Here is a 21,730-nt window from a genome sequence, read left to right on the forward strand (position 1 = left end):
GACATGCCATGAAGGACACACAAATCAGAGTACAGACCCTTCATTTCTGCTTTAAATTTTCTTAAAATCATCCACAGTGCCCCCGAGCTCTTCTGTGGGAATTTGGGAATATCTTCTTCAAAACATAGGGTAAACAATATGAATGCTTGCACACTAGAAAAATGTCAAATGGCTTCCTTATACACAAATTGCCTTTACCCATGTGTGTTCACTTTCCATTTGTGAAAAGTTTACACAGGTTGAATTTTACTAAGTCTCAGAATTTAATGTTGGTGGTTTAATTTCTTATTGGTCTTCTTTCTCTGCCCAGAATCTATGACTTATGACTATTTTATAGCTTCAGGTTTTTTGTTTGTTTTTTTGTTAAGAAGAAAAAGCAATATACATTACATGAAGTTGCCTTAGAAATGGTGTCATGTAGCTCAAATATTTTATGAAAATGTAGTCTTTTTAATTTTTTTTTTTTTTTACAGTAGGTCCCTGTTGGTTGTCTGTTTTATTTTATTAATTAATTGATTAATTTATTTATTTAAGGTTTTTTTTTTTTTTTGATGTGGACCATTTTTAAAGTCTTTACTGAATTTGTTACAATATTGCTTCTGCTTTATGTTTTGGTTTTTTGGCCCCGAGGCATGTGGGATCTTAGCTCCCTGACCAGGGATTGAACTTGCATCCCCTGCATTGGAAGGCGAAGTGTTAACCACTGGACTGCCTGGGAAGTCCCTGGTTGTCTATTTTAAATATAGCAGTGTGTATGTGACAATCCCAAACTCCCAATCTATCCCCACCGCCCCCCTTCTCCCCTGGTAACCATAAGTTCATTTTCTAAGTCTGTGAGTCTGTTTCTGTTTTGAAAATAAGTTCATTTGCATCTTTTTTTTTTTTTAGATTCCACATACAAGCGACATCATTTATTTGTCTTTCTCTGTCTGACTTACATCACTTAGTACGATAATCTCCAGGTCCATCCAGAAATGTGGTCTTTAGTTTCTGTTCTTTTTGAGATAAGTAAAAGATAACCTTTATTCATTCACAGTTCTTTTCCTTAAAACCACTAATTCTGCATGAATACTTAATTCACCACGGTTGTATGCATTTTTAAAAATTAGTAGGCTGAATCTGGCTTACTTGAAGCCTTGAGAAGAGACTCTGCTTAACTATATGAAGACGGTAATATGCCCTTGAATTTATTACATGAGGCTTCATTGCATTCCTTTCGTGGAGACTGAGGCAATTCCAACACCTGTCAGGCCCCTTGCTGTGAATCACTACTGACATGGGTATTTATTGATCACTAAGCTTTAGTTAGCCTAACAATTGAATTCTTTGAGGCTTTCCTATTTGTAAAGTGTTGTGTTTTACTACAGGGGTTGTAAAGATAAATGAGAAACAATCTGTATTTTCTAGGAGTTCATGGCCTTATAGACTTTGCCAGTAGAATATAAGCTCCTTCACAGCAGAGCCTTGCCTGTCTTGTTGCTTCCTGCTCCTCACTAGAACCAAGATAGAACAATCTGGCCTGTTGACTATGGAATGAATGAATGAATGGACTAGATTAAGAAGCTACTTAAGCGCCTTTCTTCACCTTTTTTGTATGGTTAACTAATTATAAGAGGAGAAAAAGGAAAATTGGTGAGGATATGAAGGGAATGAAGTTGTATTTGGTTAGAGGTAAAAGAAGAGACTTTATAGAAAATGTAAAGGGGGCCTTGCCAGTTAAAAAGAATTGGACTTTACTGATGGGGGTGGGCATTTCTCTGGCCAAATCCTGGAGCCTGGGAGAGGTGTCTCTGAGAAGCTTTTGTTTTCCTACCAAATGGGCAACCTATAGATTAGGTTGAAGAGTAATTTGGCAGCATCATGTAGAGGATAAATATGAGGATGAGAAATTTATACGTGAGGTAAATTAAAACATCATCTAGAAATACGTTTTTTTAAAAACCTGAAGGAAGGCAGAATAGAAAAAGAACCCTTGGGAGTTCCCTGGCGTTCTAGTGGGTACGATTTGGCGCTTTCACTGCCGAGGGTGCAGGTTCAATCCCTGGTCAGGGAACTGAGATCCCACAAGATTACACAGGTTGAATTTTACTAAGTCTCAAAATTTAATGTTGGCCATTAAAAGGCAAAAGAACCTTTGTGGTATGATCAGCTCTCTTTTTAAAATTGTATTTAGGGTGAAAGAGCTATACCAAAGTGTCAGCAGTAAGGTGTGAAGTTGGTGTGGAGGTTTCTTCTTTTCTGTATACTTTTATGTCTAGTTGTTGTAGCACCATTTGTTGAAAAGACACTTCTTTCCCTATGGAATTGCCTGGTGCCTTTGTAAATAAATTCACTGTATGTATTAGGGTCTATTTATGGACTCTTTTCTGTTCCATTCCACTTTTGGTCTGTTGGTGCTCTTATTCCACACTGCCTTGATTTGTGTAGCTTTATATAGTAAGTCTTGAACTGGGTAGTGGATGCCCTCCAACTTTGTGCTTCTCTTCCAGAATGGGTTTTGACTTGTCTAGTTCCTTTGTATTTATGTATAGTGTCAGCCTCAGCTTATAAATACAAATATTTTAGACATGTGTTTAGTAGTATTGATCTTCTCATCCATTGTAGAGGAGCAAAATTTGCCATCCCTGAAGTCTCTTTGGCATGTGGATTATTTCCAGCTGAAAAGGCCCAAAAGACTCAGGAAGAAACTTTGACTTTCCCCCAAATGCCTAAAAGAACTTAGATAGAGGGCATGTTCCCTGACAGGAATAGAACTGTCATCAGAGGTGTCTGCAAAGAGTGTGGGCTAGGTGTCATGGGGGAGTCAGCAGAGCCTAGAAATCAGAGTCCGCTCTGTGGCTCTGTGTCTGTGTCACAGCCATTTACCAAGTATTTGCTTTTCCATCTCCATGTGAATGGCCTTCCTTCCCTTTGAAGTCCCAAATCACTACCCACAACATCCTGAAGATGGTATTTAAGATGAGGGCTTTGGTCGTTTTGGAGAGTTACTCAGTTTTCCTGGGCCTCTCCTGTATATACACGTCATTAAACTGTTGTTTGATTTTCTCCTTTTAACCTGTCAATTTAATTCTTAGACCAGCTAGAACAACCTAGAAAGGTAGAGGAAATTTCTTCCTCCCAGACACCACTAACATCTCTGTGTCCATTTATTACCAAATTGGTCAGCTGGACTCACGCCAGGGTTCTAGCCCAGGCTGAGACCCCTGGTCTTGTCCAGAGAGGTTCTTTTTCCATCAGTTTCATGCAGCTGTAATGAAACCCTTGCTGAGACTGGAACAGCACACACTTTATTCAATGGCCAAAGAAAGGAGAAGCAGGAACTTAGTTCACAAATTAACTTCTCAAGCCAATCCGGGTGGAGACACCAAATCTATAGGCGGGTTGAGGTAAAATGGAGGGATTTGGATAGAGTGAGAGGAATATTCATGAGTTTATCAGAGAGCAGGAGTGTGGTTTGGACCTGGAACTGATGCAGCTCTCCTCTTCAGTCCTTGTTTGGGCTTTTCTGGTTGTTGTCGTGGCAGTCATAACTGTCAAGGCACTGAGGGGTGTGTCATTTAGCATGCTAATGTATTACACTGAGTGTATAATGAGGCTTATGGTCTGCTGGAAGTCAGATCTTCCGCCATCTTGGGCCTTGTTGGTTCTAACCAGTTCTTGTTTTTTTTTTCTGTTTGCAGCTTCCCCCTGAAACTTAGAAAAGAGTAATTGGTTTCTAGAAAAAGATTTTTAAAAAGAAAAAAAAAAAAAGAGTAATTGGTTTCTATTTGAGGGAGGGGCTGGGGTATGATTCTGGGGCCACAGCCTTGGTAACACATTTATTTAGGCCTTTAATTTCTCTCAGCAATGTTTTATGTTTTTTTAGTGTGGAGGTCTTGCGCATATTTAAATTTTTTCCTCTCTTTTGTTTTTGTTTTTTGATGATATGTAGAAATATAATTAATTCATTGACCATGTGTCCTGTAACTGTGCTAAATTTGTTTGCTAATTCTATTTGTGTGTGTGTGTTCTGTGTAGATTTTTTGGATTTTCTGCACAAGCATTTATCATTTAACTGAAAATAGTTTTCTTTTCCTTAGCATTCTTTAAGTTTCTTTCTTGCTTCATTGCTCCATGCACAAGATTGAATAAAAGTGGTAGGAGAGGACATCCTTGTCTTGTTTCTGATCTTACAGCAAATGTGTGGATTTTTAAAAAGATCTATTTCTTAGGTTGTGATGGATCCCATAGACTTAAAAATAAAACGAAAAGCATAAGGCTTACAAAAAGAAAAAAAGTAGAAGTCTTCACAGCCTTGGAGTAGGGGAAGATTTTGTAGAGAGAATACAAGAGGTATTAAGGTTAAAAAAATTAAAAATTGGATTTCATCCAAATAAAAAGTCCTTTGCTGATAGAGAGACGTTTAAAAAAATGAAATGACCAGCTTCAGAGTAGGAGAAAATAATTGCAATATATATAGTTGGCAAAGAACATGAATCGGAGACTACATCAGGAAACTGAGATTTTGGAGAAATGTTCTTTGTATTAATTAGGGCATATACATTTGTCAAATATTAGGGAATTGTATATCTAGACTGCAGGATTTCTCTCTCTCTCTTTTTTTTAACTTTGTCTTTTATTTGTTTTCTGCATTGAGCATATATTTCTTTGTAGATAGGAAAAAATGTTTAAAGAACAACTTAGCAGTGAGGAACCATTGCAGGTTTTGAACAGGGAAGTGCTGTTCTTAAGGAAGAATAATTTGAAATCTTAAATGACTGGAGTTGGAGAGAGAGAATATGTATATAAGGAGAAGACAAAAGCAAACAACATCACAGAGATAGCATCTTTATCATTTGATAAAGCATGGCACGTAGAGGACAACAGTGAGAAAAATTTCAAGTCTTCAGTTCTGGGGTGAGTGGAAGAAGAATAGTACTTCCTGGGCATCATGAAAAAAAATAAGGACTCTGAATTTTGAAACTGCTTGTCTTTTCTTCTTAGTTTCAGATATCATTTGGCTGTTCAAAAGCCCAGAGCCAAATGTGCAGTCCATCTCTAACAACTGAACAGGGATTTACAGCATGCATTCTGTGTCCTAACTTCACTGCAGCATTATTCTATTTTATTTTTTCTGGGCTATTTTTTCTTCACCCCAGTTTCCTTCTGATTTTATATCTTGTATTGTGGTTTTATAAACTGCCTCAATTCTTTATTGAAAAGAAGTGGATTTGGTACTATTAACAGGAACAGTGAAATGGCAGTTGGTCTGGGGAAATATGGATGAGTTTGACTTTATTCATTTGAATTTAACGAAACTGGTGGAGAAATCAAGAAGGCAGCTGGAGATACGAATCTGGGGCTCAGAAGAGCGGGCAAGCAGCCGGTGTAGTAAAGAATTTAACATTGCTGAAAGAGAAGTCTGGCTTTTGCCCTGAACTCCTAGGTGATAGTCTCTAAGCCCTTGGAATGTCTGCCTGGTTAGTATCTTCTTTACCTGGGCCTCGGGCCACACACAGTGATCTCACAGTGATGGGTACTGGGTGAGGGCTTTCGGCACTTGTGAACCCTGAGGTTTGCCATGTTGCCAGTCAACCACGTCTACATAACGGAGCCCTAATGAAAACTCTGGGCCCCAACGCTTGGGTGAACTGCTCTGGTTGGCAGTACTATGTGTACATTGTCATGTGTCACTAACTGGAGGAATCGACAGTGTCCTTTGGGAGAGGACACTTGGAAGCTCTGAATTTGGGGCCCTCCTTGATTCTGCCCCAGGCGTCTCTTCCTGTGACTGACATTAAGTGATAGCCCTTATGCTATAATAAACTGTAACCATGAGTTTAACTATAATAAACTGTAACCATGAGTTTAACTGCCTTCAGTGTCTTCCGTGAGTTCTTGTCACATGTTAATTCCTGGAACTGAGCACGGTGTTCGGACGCACCAAATCTGCAGCTGGTGTCAGTAGTGAGGGTGGCCTTTGGGACCCCTAGACCCTACAGTTCTGTCAGAAATGAGCGTGGTCTTGTGGACTGTTCCAGACCTTACACACGTATATAGATTTGATAGGAAAACAAATTGTATAAGGAGTGTTAAGTGAATAAAAAAGATGCAGGGAGACGGTTCAGTGAGAAGCCTTTGAGAAATTCCATGGGGCACAAGAGGAGGAAGAACAGACAGAGCAGTCAGGCAGGCAGGAGAGCAGCCAAAGGGGTGTGTTCACCTTGGAGGAGCTGCGAAGGTACAGCTCTGTTATTCTCAACGAAACATTCCTCGACGCATTCCGTTGTGTAAACTGAAGTTTTCATTTTTTGAGTGTAGATGGAGTCCTGCTTGCGCTCATTCTAAATGTTAGCGGTTCTTGGCCCCGCCTGTCAGCCCCCTGCAGAGGCTGCCCCTTTGGATCTGGACATCCCCAGAAGAGGTGCCGCGGGATCTGGGCCAGAGTCACCATGTGACGTTTGTCGTGATCTTTCCCGCTCCTTGTTCTGTGGTGCTGCCAGCACCCACTGTGACGTGCTCTCGTCCGTGCCACCGGGGCTCTCCCCACTGCACTCAGAACCAGAGCAGGATTGTGTGGCATAGGTAGTGAGAGAGCCCAGCCCAGATGCCCCCATGCCTGTGCCCCTGCACCCTGCCCTTTGTGGGTCCTCCAGCTGTCCCACGGCCCTTCTCTCCGCTGGCCTGCACCGCTGGTCCCTGGAGTCTGGTTTCAGAAAGAGTGCACAGTCAACGCGCCGGCTTCGCTTCTCATCTTTCTCTGTCCCATCGTCCCTCACCCCCTTGTGAGCTCACTGGAGCATAAAATCCCTTCCTTTTCCTAGCTCCAAACAGAAACATTCTTGCACTTTGCCTCCTTGGGGCTGTTCACTAATTCCCTGGGCAGGCCCAGGCATGTTTGATTCTTATTTGGCATCTAAGGTATGATTCTAAATATTACAAACAGAACCTGGTAATGGGGCAAGTTTTGGAGTAATTTATTTTGTCTCTTTCTTAAAATTTATTTTTACTGAGATATAATTGATGTATTTAAGTTTTAAGGCATACGTTGTGTAGGTCAAGGTGTTTGATACGTTACATATTGCAAGATGATTACCACCATACACGTAACCTCTGTCATATCACATAATTCTTATTTCTTTTTTGTGGTGGGAACAGTTAAGATCTTGTCTCTTAGCAGCGTTGAAGTTTATAATACATCATTGTCGTCTATATTTTCTCCTTAGTTTCCCATCTGAGGCTAGTATAAAAAAGGACTGTATTCTTAGGTACCTTATCCAGGTTTTTCATGATGATTTTTCTATCTCTCTGTATTGGATCCTGTTTCAACCTGGAATTTAAAAGATTATAATGAAATAAAGGAGTTTCAGATTTTGTTGGAGGTTTCTGGTCTATTTTATATTGACTAGGAAGGAATAATTGAAAATTTGCTATTTTTTCCCACATACAATTTTTTTTTATTGATTACATAAGGTACACCCCTCTAAAGGGTACACTTCAGTGGTTTTTAATATATTCACAGAACTGTGCAACTACTACCACTGATTCCAGAACATTTTTATCACGCCCAAAAGAGACACAGGTTCAGGAGCAGTCAGTCCCCAGTCCATGGCAGCTACTCATCTACTTTCTGTCTTTTATCGATTTTCTTATTCTGGACATTTCATATAAACAGAATCATATAGTCTGTGGCCTTTTTGTGGCCGGCTTTTTTTTTTTTTTTTTTTAAAGCATGTTTTCAAGTTTTATTCATGTTGTAGTATACATTAGTACTTTATTCCTTTTTATTCTGAATAATATGTTCTATAGTCTGGGTATATCACATTTTGTTTATCCATTCATCAGTTGATGTACATTTGGGTTGTTTCACTTTGGAGCTATTTTGAATATGCTCCTTTGAACATTTGTATATGAGTTTTTGAGTGGACATATGTTTTCCGTTTCTCTCAGATATATACCTAGGAGTAGAATTGTTCGGTAATATTATAACTCCATGTTTAATTTCTTGAGGAACTGCCAGATTGTTTTTCCAAAGCAGCTACATCACTGTGTATTCCTGCCAGCATGTAATACGAGGGTTACAGTTTCCCTGCATCCTCACCAGCATTTGTTACTCTTTTTTATTTTGTCCATCCTAGTGGGTTTTAAGTGGTCTCTCACTGTGATTTTGATGTTGATTTACCAAATGACTGTTGATGTTGAGCATCTTTTCATGTGCCTATTGGCCATTTATATATCTTCTTTGGAGTTGCTGCGTTAACTATGTGCGGTTGTGGCCCATGAGTACACATGTTCTATTTATGAGGATGCATGAGAGTTTTCCTTCACTCTCAGTACCTGGAAAAGCTGTACCATTACCGTGTCAGAATATGTTATTGATGTTTTTAATACCATGACTGTTGTGCTGCCCCTGTTTCCTTGTTGGCTTTCAGTGTTAGGAAGTACTGTGTGAATTGAGGTTCATACCTGCAGTTCTGAGTGATCTTAAGTATACACTACTATAGCTATTTATTTAAACTCTTATTTGCTAGTTCAAAAAATTATTATGAAAGTGGTATATGGTAGTGTTAAAAAAATTCAAACAAAATAGGAAGCAAAAAATTAAAATTCTCAGTTTTTGTATTTGACACTCTGTTCCACAGTCAGCTTCTCCAAGGTGAATTAAAGGGGTTTCAAGTTTCATAGGTATCCTCCCAGAAATTAATGTGTGTATATGCATATCTATATATGTATAACTTCCATAAAAGAGATTGATCTGCGTGTGCTTTCCCATACTATGCTATGCTATTTCCTTTCAGTAATATTTGTGGATGTATTTTCATGAACCTACATATAGTTCTGCATCATTGTTTTCTGCATAATACTCTGTTCTTTGTGTTTATTTTGATTAAGTAGCTTTGTAGTGATTAGACATTTATGTGTTCTCACCTTTCATTATTGTAAATAATGCCACTGGGAACTCCTTGTATATTCACTTATGGGTTTGTCCTAAGCATAAATTTGTAGGTGAGATTAGCTAGTTTGAAGCATAGTGCATTTTCATTTTAAAACATGTCACCAGTTGATCTCCAAAAAGACTATACTGATTTACACACTTAGCAGAAGTACGTCAGTGTGGCTCCACGCAGCACCACTGTCTTTACACGATTTCACCAATAATCTCTTGTTTTTATTTTACTCATTTGATTATTAGTAAGACTGGCCATTTGTATTTAGTATTTTTGAAAAATTGTGTCCATATTATTTTTGACCATTGGGTTTTTAAAACTTGCCTTTATTCTTTTTGTGTCATGTGATCTTGTATTTGGCTTTTTAAAAAAGGTTTTAGTTCTTTGATTATAATTTCTTCATGTCTTGATTGTACTTTGCTCTTCTGTGTACTTTTATGCTAATTAAAATAATTTTACCTATTTTCCTTTTATTGATCCTGTGAGCAGCCTACTCGGCTTTATTTACTATACCACCCATATTCACTGTGACCTTTAAACTGAATATCTCATCAGGCTACCAAAATTCTTCCCTAGGACAATAGTAGTTTTTCCTTTTTTGGTAACACACTAATAAGATGGTGGTGTTCTTTCCAAGACTGTTAAGTCTGAGGCATAAAAGGAAGAGTGTTTACAAGAAGGAAGGATTTAATAATAGCAGTATTCAGTTAAGCCATAGTTTGAAGATGAAGGCTGAGAAAAGGTCAGTGAGCTACTTGTGGGGAGGGTCCCCATTGGTTGGGGCCAGTGATGGATCATGCAGATGTCAAGGTGAGGATGCACTGGAGAGAGCATAACAGATACTTTGGTGAAATTTAGCAATGAAGTGAAGACAAGACTGTAGCTTTTAGGGGGTGAGGTCAGATACTCACAGGAGAAAGTTGATTTTAAGGCAGGATACCTGAGCCTATTTCTAGGCAGAAGAGAAGAAATCTGAGGAAAGGTTGGAGAGCCAACAAGGAAGGAATTAGATGAGTAATTTTTGGAGGTAGTGGGTTAATTTTGGAAAGACTGAGGGCACATCTTTCTTGTAGAACAATGGGGAGGAGGTTTTGTATAACTGTTACGGTGAGTAGAATAAGGACTGCTCTGGTTATTGTTGTGTAATGAATTACTCCAAAACTTAGCACATTGAGCCAGCTTTTAATGTTGCTTATGGTTTTATGGATCAGGAATTTAAAAAGGGCAAAGATGAGGGGGTTCGCCTCTGCTTCATGATATCTGGGGTGTCTGTTGAGACATCTCAAAGGGTGGAGACACAGGAATCATCTGAAAGTGCATTATTCACATGTCTGGCCCCCCAGGCTACAAGTATTGGAAGACTGGGACTGCAGACAGGTGTGCCTGTCTGCATGCTTTCTGTGTGGCTTGGCTTCCTTACAGCATTGCGGCTTCCGGGGCGGCGGCGGGGGTGGTCAGTCGTTACCTGGAACCCAGAGTTCCAAAAGCGAGCGTGCACCTTACAGAGTGGAAGCTGTGTTGCTTTATGACTTAGCCTCGAAAAAATCACACAGCCACTTCCACTACCTTACGTTGGTTAGATGCACATCAAAAGCTCATCCAGATCTACAAGGAGGAGAATTAGAGTCCCTTTCTTGTAGTAGAACTTCAGGGTTCTAGAAGAGCAAGTGGTTTGGGAGATGCTGTTGTGGCCTTTGGAGAATATAGTCTGCCAGAAGAATGCCACAAGAAGTTAATAGAAGGATGTTGTGAACTTTGAAGTATGTATAGTTATATTTATATTGTGGTATAATCATTTAACCATTTTTCCTAATTCATAAATTTATCTAATCTTCTTTTTGTCTGGCACAGACTATAAGACCTAAGCCTGAAGTCCACTGACTTATCTAACTTGCTATGTTGGGTGCGTACCATAGGGGTATGCTCAAGTTGTTACATGAGTTAGGCTTCCTGATGATGACTGAACTAGAAAACGTTAATTACTCTTGGATTGTAAAACTAGGTGGGGCTTTAGAATGAGGCTCAAAAGTCAGTTCTGTTTTCCATATATGTGTCAAAGAGCTCTTACTGCATTTGTAGTCATTCATCTCCAAGACCTATGTCCTTTTCCCATTTTTTGAATTCCTTTAGAAGTAATGAGAATTTGGGTTATTCACAATGAATTATTCTTCATTTTTTATAAGAGGTGTAATGTACACCTGGGAACATGCCTATAGTTGTGTGGTTGAGTCAGACGTTGCTATGTGCTGTGATGCATCCTTGCACATTCATGAACAATGGAAGTGTGAAATAACAATAGGTCTTGACTTACTGAAGGAACTTAGTCTTTCAGTTATATTTTGATGTCTGAGTGTGTATAATTATGGCCTTTGGTTTTAAATGGCCAGGGAATTGTTGTCAGAGTTCTTTTATTTTAAAAGCTTTTTTGGTTACTAAAAGAATTTTTTTTTTTTAGCTGTGAAAGAAATTCAGTATTTCTCAGGAGTCTTCTGATTTCTGAACTCTACTTTCACCTAACAAGGCTTTCTCATTCCAAGATCGGTTGTTTCCCCAGTTCATAATTCAATATATTGTATTTTTGCTTATCCAGAACATAATTAAGAACTAAGAAACAAGCCCAAAATCTTCGAGTATCCAAGTCCAAGTACTAGCCCGCTTTTAAGATCTCAAATAATATTTGTTTACTCTTCCTCTGCCTACAAAGCAAGTAAAGAGAAGTCTAAGAGCAAGAAAGAAGACATTAAAACTATGAAGATCATTGCAAAATCCCAGTAAACATTGCAGCCTTATCCTGCTCGATGTAGTGGTAAACTTTTTTAGGCAAACAGACCACATGTCTTATCGGGGAAAAATCAGATTGTTACCAAGATTTTGTACAGCAATACTTTGGGCAAGAAGACAATAGAGCAACACATTTGATATACTCAAGGAAAGAAAGAGCCAAAGATTTTGTACCTGTCAAACTGACCTTCATTTATAAAGGTCCCGTACAAGATGTTATACACAGTATATATGTTAGCCCTGGGGGGATATTTTTCTCATGAGCCCTCTGAGGAATCTATTTGATAAAAAAAAAAAAAAAAAAGTCTTTAAACAGCCAAAATCAATGGAGAGGTATAGACATAAAGACAGAGTTCATAAAAAGACAAGATAACCCTTGAAAAATTAAGCCTGTATCAGTCCTCTGGAGTACTTACCTTACAGCCTGCTGTTAAGGAAGTGCATGAACCAGACACCCAATTGGACTTTAAAGAATCTGTACTTAGTTTCCATAGACTGTATTTTTTAATTGAAAGGTAAATTTTATAATACCTTTAATGGAGCAGTGGTTAAGAGCCTTCTGTCAAGGACATACTGAAGAGACAAATGGCAGTGACTGGCACCGTGTACTTAAGACGATAGAAAGTGTTGTCAGTGGATACAAAGTGTGTCCATTAACTATCTTTCATTGTGAATTCTAAGATTTATAGAATATTTATATGCTCAAAGTACTTTCAGTGAAACTGAACACTTAGTTATATGTGTATGTTTGATGAAGAAAGTTCGTGACCCAAAGTACAGCTTCAACTACATCTGTAGATTTGGCCTCTTGAAAACAGCCACTAGCCATTTACGATTTGATGGTAACTCCCTGTGCATTTTAAGGACTCCTGCCAACCCCCAAAGTTCATTTAACACTGTGTTCTAAAGCCTTTTCACTGGATTAAGAAATGATTCAGGAATCTTCTAGACTGTAGAATGTAGAGATTAGGCTTTTAGATTCTGGCTTGCCCCCCAGAATGCGAGTTGCATTTCTACTGTGGGCTCTGTCATCCTTGAAGGTCTTTTCTGTCAGTATCAATGTATTTTAGAAAACTTTTGCTTATAAGCTCTAAAGTTGCAGTACTAAAATGAGAAGAAATCTAGATTACTGATCATAAAGGCACAAGAAATCCTTAATTTTATTTGATACTGTCTAGAATCAGATTCCAACTTTGTAAACGTATGGAGCTGTTAGTGTACTTTATTATTATTTTTTTTAATTTTTACTTTTAATTTATTAATTTATTTATTTTTGGCTGTGTTGGGTCTTCGTTTCTGTGCGAGGGCTCTCCCCAGTTGCGGCAAGCGGGGGCCACTCTTCATCGCGGTGCGCGGGCCTCTCACTATCGCGGCCTCTCTTGCTGCGGAGCACAGGCTCCAGGTGCGCACGCTCAGTAGTTGTGGCTCACAGGCCCAGTTGCTCCACGGCATGTGGGATCCTCCCAGACCAGGGCTCGAACCCGTGCAGATTCTCAACCGCTGCGCCACCAGGGAAGCCCTGTTAGTGTACTTTAACCTCTTAAATGTTTGTGGATCCCGTGATTGCTGAGTTCAGCATCTTACAGATATTTTCACAGCTCGATATCCTTCTTACCAGCTTGCCTTAAGTACTACACATTTTAGTTTTGCAGTGTAATAAAAATATAATTTTTCAACTATACAGTTCTCTTGGCAGTGTCTTTATGTGATATGATATTATGTTTAGATTATTAGTTCACTTTTCCCCATCTGGTCATAAGAGAAAGGGAAATCTACTAAGGATATACTGTCTTGTTAAATTTCTTTTCACAAATAAGGATGAAAGTCTAAACTTGTACATCTTGTGCAACTCTTAAGGCTCTTCACAAAGGCCATCGACATCTGTGTTCAAAACATGTGCAGAAATATGGTTGATCTGGATCTGGTTCTCTCAAGCTGTGAGCTGGGGCTGCTGTCAGCTGAAGGTTTGACCGGCCTGAAGGATCTGCTTCATTTCCCTGCTTTTGCTCACTCAGGAGGTTGTTGGGAGGCCCTAGTTCCTTGCCACATGGGCCTCTTCACAGGGCTGCTCATAGCAAAGTAGCCAGCTTGGCAGAGGGAGGGGTAGAGAGAGCACCCAGGAGAGAAGCCACAGTCTGTGTAAGATTGTGGTAAGCCACAGCCTTATCTCTTGTGAGCTGACCTTACACTTGAATGCTGAAAGTCTTAATTCTCTTATAAGAATATTTCAATGTTTGAGTAAATCATAAAAAGATGAATTAATTATGGTGGTCATTTTGTAGTAAATAGAAATATCGAATCATTATGTCGTGTACCTGGAACTAACGTAACATAGTGTTGTAGGTTAGTTATACGTCAATAAAAAAAAGAAAAGAAAATAGATGAGTTAATTTGTTTCTTTTACTTCCTTTTTTTGATGTTTGACAGCTATAGATCATCATCATATCTGGAGTATCAAACACATTTTGCTGATTGGGCTGTGATGATGATTTAGATTACACTTTGGGCCACCTAGTTGTACCATCTTAAATAGCTGTAGGTAATACCCATAACCCTGGCCTGCTGACCCATTATGTGTCATTAGTCACAGTGGATTTGGGTAGTGGCCGAACAGAGTAAACACTTACGTGGCACTTAATATGTGCCCAGATATTCTGAGAGAGTGAGATGTAGGGGCAGGTACCCAGAGAAGCAAAGTAGTTTGCTCAGTGTCACTAGTAACATAACTAGTAAGTGCCACTGCTGTGGTTCAAGTCAGCATCCCTGAATTTAAGCACAAATCTGTACAAGTAATTGGCAGGAGGCAAGGGCTTGAAATTATTAGTTGGCCTTTGTATTAACATTTCAAATGTTCAAGGTCTCTCAGTCTATTTACTCCAATCTCTGTAGCCCAACTGCAAAAATTGTTTCTCCATCCATCGTATTTATCTTACATTCAAGTAATTTTGGTTGTTACCTCTTTAAGGTCGTAGATAAATAGGGGTCCTCTGTCTTTGGAGCATCTGTCTTTGCTCTGATTTTGCCTCTACAGCTCTCTCCCATTCATTGCTATAGGAAATACTTGATGTAATAACAGATTAATTTACGTTCAAGAGTCTTTAAGTTTTTCTGATTGAATCTCTCCCAGTTTGAAGGGAGTTTAACAGTTGTGTTATAGGCTTCATTATTGCTTGGTTTTTGGTAGATACTAGGGCTATTTTTTATACCTTATTCCTGCGCTTTTGTGTGTGTGTGTGTGTGTGTGTGTGTGTGTGTGTGTGTGCTGTACCACCACATGGCATGCAGGGCCGCGTGGTCTTAGCTCCCCGACCGGGGATCGAACCCGCGTCCCATGCAGTGGAAGCCCGGAGTCTTAACCACTGGCCCGCCAGGGAAGCCCCTGGCTTTTTATGTTTACCATTATTATTAATGTTTCTACTGAGGTGCCTATGATCTAAATTTTACTTTAAATTACTAATCAGGAGAATAGTGTTTTCTTAATTTCAACATTTTTAGTTGATGTCCTCTACCAACATATTTTTCACAACTGTTAAGTGTGATGCGGCTGTCAAACGTTAGCAAGTTTATGCGTGATACAATTTTAAAGCAGTAATTTGTTTTCATATGTTTTGTAACCTAAATTATGGTTACTAAAGAACGGTTGTAAAATTTTGTTCATGAAGGTCAGTTAACAAGAGATTCTTAGGTATCGTTGACAGACCATTTCCAACTGCTTGTCTTGTACTGGGAAAATAGATACTACTTAAAATGGCGGTTTTAATTTTATTTCAGAGTTTTTCTCTATTCATTCACAACGCCATACAATTAATCCATACTTTAATCCTAGTCATAAAGAAAAGGCACACACATTTTAGCGGCGGGGTGAATACTTAGTCGTGGTAGAGTAGAAAGAGCGCGGTGTTGAGAATCTAGCAGAGCCTGGTTCTAATCCCGGCGCTAAGGCTTCGGTCCTGGGGGACGCTGGCCGGTGAGCAGCCCCGCCCCGCCTCCGACCCGCGTTCGATAGAAGCGATAGCACAGCGTCCCCGTGTTGCTACCTTAAATGACGCCCTGAATGCCACGAGCCTAGAGTTGGCCCTGAGCAGGCTTCTCATTTCAGCTTCCCCTTCAGCCTCCTTTTCAGAGTTTGTTTCGGAGCGCTTGGGGTCCCGCCCACATGCGTTTTCCAGTCGGGCTGCAGGGCCTCTCTCTCCTGCCCCCCAGCGGTTGGAGCTGGTCTCCGCCTGCTCTGTGATTGCCTGGTCGTCCAGACAGCTGCTCTCACCACCACACCTTTGGAACGAGTAAGAAAGAGGCAGGTTAAAAATAACGTTCTTCTTTATTGTGGAAATTCTCAAACGTAAAGTAGTTTTGAAGGGATAATATAGGGAACTCCTGCATTTCATCTATTTTAGCATTGTTGAGGAATGACTTACATTTTCTCTTAATTTGCTTTATTATATTACATGTGTGATGTATATGCATTTTTCTTTTGCTACATTACCTAAAAAGAAGTTAAAACATCATGACATTTTTACTTCCCAAATTCTCAGCAAACATCTAAGAAAAAGTGCATTCTCCTATTGTGTAACCATGATATCATTGTGTTACACCGAAGAAAATGCGTTATTCTGTAACGTCATCTAAAATTCCTTTATTTAAATTTACCTAATTGTCTTAAGAAATGACTTTTACATGTTTTTGTTTTATTCTGTTTTGTTTTAAATATTTATTTATTTATTTATGGCTGTGTTGGGTCTTCGTTTCTGTGCGAGGGCTTTCTCTAGTTGTGGCAAGCGGGGGCCACTCTTCATCGCAGTGCGCGGGCCTCTCACTATCGCGGCCTCTCTTGTTGCGGAGCACAGGCTCCAGACGCGCAGGCTCAGTAATTGTGGCTCACGGGCCCAGCTGCTCCGCGGCATGTGGGATCTTCCCGGACCAGGGCTCGAACCCGTGTCCTCTGCATTAGCAGATAGATTCTCAACCACTGCGCCACCAGGGAAGCCCATTTACATGTTTTTTTCCTTTTTAAATTTAGGACAATTAACATTTACCCGTTACATTGATTATTATGCTTCTTTAATCCTTTTACTTTTTTTACAAAATTTTTATTTTTTTGGCCTCACTACACGGCTTGCAGGATCTTAGTTCCCCGACCAGGGGTTGAACCCAGACCACAGCTGGGAAAAACGCCGAGTCCTAACCATTGGACCACCAGGGAAGTCCCATTCCCATCTTTGGTTAGATTTATTCCTAAGAGTGTGTGTGTGTGTGTGTGTGTGTGTGTGTGTATACACACATATTTTATTTTTTTAATTTAATTAATTAATTTATTTACTTATTTATTTATTTTGGCTGCACCAAGTCTTAATTGTGGCACACAGGATCTTTAGTTGTGGCATTCAATTTCTTAGTTGCAGCATGTGGGATCTAGTTCCCTGACCAAGGGTAGAACCCCCGGGCCTCCTGCATTGGGAGCGCATGGAGTCTTAGCCACAGGACCACCAGGGAAGTCCCCTAAGTGTGTGTGTGTGTGTATGTGTGTGTGTGTATATATATATACATATTATATATATATTATATATTTTTTATATATTATATATGTATATTTTATATACATTATAAATATATATATATATTTTTTTGGCTGTGCTGGGTCTTCATTGCTGCACGCGGGCTTTCTCTAGTTGCGGCGAGTGGCGGCTACTCTTCGTTGCGGTGCACGGGCTTCTCATTGCCATGGTTTCTGTTGTGGAGCACGGGCTCTAGGTGCGCAGGCTTCAGTAGTTGTGGCACGTGGGCTCAGTAGTTGTGGCTCATGGGCTCTAGAGCGCAGGCTGAGTAGTTGTGGCGCACGGGCTTAGTTGCTCCGCAGCATGTGGGATCTTCCCGGACCAGGGCTCGAACCGTGTCCCCTGCATTGGCAGGCAGATTCTTCACCACTGCGCCACCAGGGAAATCCCTAAGTCTATTTTTAAGATTTCAGTTTCTCATTGTTTATTGCTGGTATGTAGAAATACAATTAATTATTATATCTTGAGCTTATATCCTGCTACTCTCTTCACTCATTAGTTTTAGTAGCTTTTTTGCAGCTTCCTTAAGCTTTTTCATGTAGACGATCAGGTTGTCTATGAATAGAGGTATGTTACTGTGTGCAAGTTCATGTCCCTGACACACAGTGAGGCCAATCAAGCAGAAACGTCGAGTTTGAGAAACCTTTCAAGTAGAGAAAGGTTTATTGCAGGGCTGAGCAAGGAGAACGGGTGGCTGAAGCTCAAAAAACCCCTGAACTCCCTGAGAAATTTCAGCAATGCATTTTTAAGGAAAGGTAAGGAAGGGGCGTCCCAGGGTATGTGATCAGCTCATGCACAGTTCTCTGATGGGTTGATGATGATCACTCCTTAGGCAGCAGAAGGTCTGGGGGCTACCTGCTCATGATCATCAGGTGGTTAATTTGTAACATTTGTTGGTGGTTTTAGCATCTGAAAAACTCAGGAAATATGCATGAGATACTATTATCTGGTACTTCAGAGAGGAGCTGCTGCAGAGGATATGGGGGAGGGGTCTGTCTTGGGAAGGCCCCATAGGCTCCTGCTTGGCCACGGATAGTTCTTCTTACTTTCCAGTCTGGATACCTTTTTATTTATTTATTTTGTCTGATTGTGCTGACGAGAGCTTCCAGGCCAGTGTTGAATAGAAGTAGGGAGAGCAGGCATACTTACCTTGTTCCTGATCTTAGGTGGGGAAAGCATTCAGTCTTTCACCATTAGGACTGATGTTACCTGTAGATTTTTCATAGATGTTCTTCTAGTCCTGCTTTGTTGAGAATTTTCATCGGGAATGCACGTTGGATATCGTGAAATGTTTTTTGTATGTTTGTTGATCTGCTATATAGTTTTTCTTTTTTTTAGTGTTAATTATGGTGAATTACATCTGTTGATTTTTGAATATTAAACAAGTTTTCATTCTTGGAATAGACCCCACTTGGTCATGATGTATTATCCTTTTTATATGTTGTTTAATTTGAAACATCACCATCAGAGGGCTAAGAAACTAGGGTCAGTGAAAGAAAATGATACTTAATATTTTTTGATAGAAAAATAGAGACTTTGCTGAAAATTCTTCCAGACTGTTGTCTGTGAGAGAGTTCTGAACTTCTGATTTACTGTTCAAATTGAACCTGCTTTTTGCTCAGCAAGGAAAAGGGAGTCATCTTTATCTTGGCCAACAATTCCCCCAAAACAGCCAAGAAGGATAGTTTCAGAATTGTCTTCTTTGAAGCCTTATAAATGGTATAGGTAGAGCATTAGTTATAGTTTTTTTGGGTGTGCTTGGGAGATAGGAGTCGGAGTGAACTTAAAAATTGCCTAACAATCCATTCTTGCTCTCATGTATTTGTAATCCAATCTAACATTTACTTTTTAAGAATAAAAGGAAAACTTTGGGGACTTCCCTAGCAGTCCAGTGGTTAGGACTCTGCACTTTCACTGCCGAGGGCATGGGTTCAATCCCTGGTCGGGGAGCTAAGATCTTGTAAGAGTCATGGCACAGCCAAATTAAAAAAAGAGAAAGAAGAAAACTTTTAAGTGATAAATGCATGCTTTTTATATTAAATAGTATAAATAGTGAGGTACAGTTGTATCAACCAAACCCCTAAGTCAAGCTAGTCCCCAACTGCTGGACCCTTCCTGGTTCTCTGCTTGATGCCATCAGCAGGGTCCTTCTGTGGCACTGCTGTTGTCCTGTGCTTCTGTACTGACTGATGGTGAAGAAGCAGAAGGAGGGGGCCTTGTCTAGTCTTTGGCTGGTCTTAGGATTCCTTTGGTGTGGACAGTGTTGTGGGCCACGGGGTATCCTCTGCTAATAGCCATCGTGGCACGTGTTGTTTGCTAATTTGAGGGAATTGGAGAAGAGTATCCTTTTTCTCTTAGTTCCCTGGACGTTGAGGCGGTTGGTGTGGGCTGCTGTGTGGAGATGTGCTCCACCCTCTGGCAGCCTGAGTGTTAGTTTCTGTTCTTTGAGAAGAGATAGAAAAATGTTCGGAAAGAACTGTCATTTCCTATAGAAATCTGGGAGTTAGGATGTGACAATATATGGACTGCAGATTTGAAATTGTGTACATCAGATTTTCAAAATAAAAATTAGGATATGTTTGGGAGTTCCCTGGCGGTCCAGTGGTTAAGACTCCACATGTCCAATGCAGGGGGCGCGGGTTCAATCCCTGGTCTGGGAAATAAGATCCCACATGCTGCGCGGCAAGGCCAAAAAAAAAAAAAAAAAAAAAAAACCAACTTAGGATATGTTTAGTGCTTTCAGTTGTTTTTATATTTGTGTTTAAGTTTTACTTTTATGCACCTCTTGTTAGTTGGCCTATTTTCTGGCACAATATTCTCAGTGTGAGGGCTCTTGAAATAACTGGACTAAGTAATTTCTTTTGTTCAACTTTCAGTCCCGTTGAGAAAAGCAACAGCTGTTCTTACGCTGTGATTACACTGGAAATAGTGCTTGTCTATCTTAGCTCACATGTACACACTCTGGCTGTTCAAGAATTCAAATCTGAAACATATAATAGCGGTACAGGTTTCTTCTCTTTATGCATAATTAAATTAGTTTTAAATTTCGAAACCTTCATGTTAGCAATAATATGCAATTAAGTGGTAAGTAGCTTTCAATTAAACTATCAAGTGTTCCTGTTTAGTAAGACCAGGAAATGGTCTTCTGGGTATTAAAAATGGAGTGCATTTCTTACTGGTGAACAGAGTGTGGTGGGCTTTGGAGTCAGACCCAGTTTCCAGCCCTGAACTGACTACTTACTATCTCTGAGACTTTTGCCCACTTCAGCAGTGTAGAAATAATGACACATGTTGTAAGAAACAGTAGACGTGAGTGTTTCCTAAATACTTTGTGCTGTGAAATGTGGCTAGTTCCTTGAAGAAATGGTTTTGTGAGCAGACCTGTCTGGAATTTGTAGCATCCTGTTATCTTGGAGGTTCCCACTGTGTGTTAAGACACTGGGCTCTGAGAACCACTTTGGTCAAGAAATCTGCTTGCTTTGTTCAACTTGGCATTTCCCAGGCAGAACTTCTCCCTTCTTCCTTCCCCGCCCCTGCTCCCTCCCCTTGTGGAAAGTCTGCAACATGTTTCAGTTTACTTTTGTTTCATGGATCCTGGTTTTGAAAATAAAGTGCCTAGCACAGTATCCCTAATTTTACTTGAATAATGGTCGATTTCTTTTCGTCCTTTTCATTGTTAATCTGAATGATTTAATAAACACTGTGTTGTGAACTCAGAGCCCACTTTAATTTTGGTTTAGCCTTGCATGTAAGTAATCAGCCATTTTCTCTTCCAGTTTTATTGAGATAGAATTGACTTAAGCACTGTGTGAGTTTAAGCAGTACAGTCTAACGACTTGACATCTATATATTGAGAAATGATTACCACAATGAGTTTAGTTAACACCCATTCATTCATTTAATAATTTGCTATATTTTATTCCTAATTTACGATTCAGTTCATGTCTTTTGCCCAAATTGTTGTTATAGACTTTGATATTAAAATCCAGGAAAAGCAAGGGTGGTATGAGTCTAAAAATCATAGAAAGTTAGTATCTGGTCAAATTCCTGCTTTACTAATTCAACACAGTTTAAATATTCATCAGCATTCATAATACTTCTTGAACTGCTACTCCTGGCACTCTGTTAGATATACTGGAGCATGTGGGTTAGATGCTTCCTGCTTTTTTGAGCCTCTCAACACTAGGCACGAAACATCCATGTCTTTCCTGAGTGATCTGTAAGAATTCTGCAGATGTAAAAAGTGAGAACATTTTTGCAATAAATAGAGCAGTAGATGTTAAAGAATGAAATGTAGAAAAGTATTTTTATTTTTTTTTAGGAAATAATTGGAAGAGATAGAGAAAACGAATAAAGTAAAATAGAAATAAAAAGAATAAAAGAGTAATTTTATATCCAGAGATGTTTGCTGCTAACATCTTATCTTCCCAGACTTTTTCTTGTGTGTTTCACAAAAATATGGTATCATAT

General features: G+C 39.6%; 1 protein-coding gene across 5 annotated transcripts in view; it reads left to right on the plus strand.

The window, feature by feature from the left end:
• The window catches only part of SRPK2 (SRSF protein kinase 2), a 221,545-nt gene that overhangs the window by 155,551 nt on the left and 44,264 nt on the right, over nt 1-21,730 (plus strand). The gene's annotated exons all lie outside the window — the stretch shown is intronic.

This window comes from Eschrichtius robustus, chromosome 8 (genome assembly GCF_028021215.1).
Source record: "Eschrichtius robustus isolate mEscRob2 chromosome 8, mEscRob2.pri, whole genome shotgun sequence".
Taxonomy (NCBI): Eukaryota; Metazoa; Chordata; class Mammalia; order Artiodactyla; family Eschrichtiidae; genus Eschrichtius; species Eschrichtius robustus.